Source organism: Diadema antillarum, unplaced genomic scaffold (genome assembly GCF_040938485.1).
Source record: "Diadema antillarum isolate AM-2024a unplaced genomic scaffold, OU_Dant_1.0 scf00000029, whole genome shotgun sequence".
NCBI classification, from domain to species: Eukaryota; Metazoa; Echinodermata; class Echinoidea; order Diadematoida; family Diadematidae; genus Diadema; species Diadema antillarum.
This window is the reverse complement of record NW_027270918.1, coordinates 3,063,696-3,066,249: the sequence shown is the minus strand read 5'-3', so window position 1 is coordinate 3,066,249 and position 2,554 is coordinate 3,063,696.

Here is a 2,554-nt window from a genome sequence, read left to right as displayed (position 1 = left end):
CATATGCAACTCAGAAGGCAAATATTAAATTCTAAAACAGGCAGACTTTTTCATTTTCTCTCGCCAGGATATAAAGAGAAGTTTTCAGGGGGACTTGGCATTATTTGTATTAGTGAACTTCACACTTACAAGGATAAAGTGGCTTCTAATCCTGCTACACTCATATCATTATGCATATGCCTGCTGTGTATTATTTCATGTACACTGCAGGTTCTACTTCAATTTCATAGACTCAGTCATAATGCCCAGCAAATCCCATTTTGGCACAAGTCCGCTGACTTTAAAGATTGGTCTGCAGGTGATCAAAACCTTTTTTTTTTCTACAAATATAATACTTTGGGGAGAACGATTTGAGTACTATGGAAAAATTGCACCCTCCCCCCCCCCTCCCACCAAAAAGAAAAGAAACACATCATTCTTTTGAGTCTTCCTAGTCAGCTACACCCCTACACACATTCATGTTACAGTAGCTATCTTGTTCATATCAAAGAAAGTTTCTAATTATGGCATGCAGTTCTCACAGAGAATACACAAATGGCAATAAACAGTCCAGTATTAAAGTTAGAGTGGACATTAAGGAGTTAAATAAATAAAAAAATCTGCGGGCATGAAATAGTATTATCAAAATAAAAACATACACATAAGCTTGACAGACAATGACTGGTCCAACCCCCCCCCCCCCCCTTGAATAAACAAAAAACATAAAACAAAAATTGATATAGACTGTACAGATTTATCCCTGGTTGGTAATAAACAAATTGTAAGGCACAGCCCTAAGATCCTATGGTTTTTTTAAACACACAATATCCACATTGCAAGCAGGAATTAAAATTACTTAACCTGGGGCCCGTTGCATAAAAGTTGCTATTATGGTAACTTTGCCATCCAATGGTAACTTTCATGAAATTCTTGATTTTGATTGGCTGTTGAGTATTGTTGCCATGGTAGTTACCATTGGATGGCAAAGTTACCATAATAGTAACTTTTATGCAACGGGCCCCAGAACATGTGTCACGTGTCTGCTGCTGAATGAAAAATTGCATATAAATATATATATGTATGTATATGTTTATCAAAGTTTTGAATGGAGTAGTAGCAGTTACCCATGACATTGCTGCTGATGTTGTTGTTTTTTTATGACAATATTTGAATAACATTTCTCTGAATTAATCAGAAAGTCAAGCATCAGTGAAGTTCTTGTTGGCTTCATAAGATATATATATCAGCCAACAAAGTCAATGCTTTTTGGTTGATCTACGTTCAAAATGATTATCATGCTGTTAATGCACCTGAATTTACTTGTCAAAAGTGTTTTAGAAAGACTGAGAACTGTGAATAGCTATCAACTAAAACAAAGAGAGGATAATGCAATAGTTATTCCTTTATGAACTGTTGACCAATACCTGAGATTTTTCTCAAATCGTAATGATACGTACATGTATATCTTGATATATATATGTATATACTCTTGGGTTAATGGAGTATGACGTCCGTTTTAAAACATTAAACTTGCAAAATAGGAAGGAAATTCATCCAAACACATGCAAACACATTTCTGCATCTTTTTCAAACACGCCTCAAGTAAGCCACTAGATGTCTATACTTTTGATTTTTAAACACAGTTCATGGAAAGAGCCATATGAAGTAATATTTTGTGTATGATAACTTTTTTTTTTCCCTGTTTGACTCTTTTTTAGTAATATGTGACAAAAGAATGCATATATTTACAGTGGTAATCATTAATTCTCACACATCTTTGCTGACACAAAAGACACAGCTCACTTTCATTCAGCTACAATCATAAAACAGCTTTGCCTTTAAAAGAACACCTTTGTTCAAGTCTAAAATTCGCTGACTCAATCAACAATTACAATAATATACTCTTTATCTAAACAACCATGCCACCATTTTTTCTTCTTGCGTGATTCACCGTAAAATGCATCTCAGCAGTGCACACCACCTCGTGCTTAAATAGAACACTCCGTGTTTGCCCAACACAAAATAATTTCAGTCGGAAACAACATGAATGTTGATAATTCCAAAAAGCTTCAATGACATGAATTTGAATATGAAACAATTTTTCTACATAAGCATGTTCATTCCTCGCATACCACACACACTGCCTGAAACTGACATAGGCTTATGAATTCGGCTCCATGCAACATGAACATACATAGCTAAGTCTTCAATCATACTTACGTATGATATACGTTGATGACATACATACGTAGTTACTTCTATCAGCATTTCTTTGATCACAGGAGAAACTACAGATTGGACAGCATGACGAGCGTTTGAAATAGCAGTCAACTCAAATCAGACAGGGCAAATATATACATATTTTAACATCTCGGGACAGGTCACGCCCATTCCTCTCTAGTTTTGCTTGAAGGCTTCTGCCTGCATCTGTGCTCAACTCTACACAAAGATTGAGATAGCATGATAGCATAGATCGGCCTGCATGACAAATGTTTGAAACAGCAGTCAACTCAAATCAGACCAGGCAAATACATACATATTTCAACAACTTTGGACAGGTCACGCCCATTCCTCT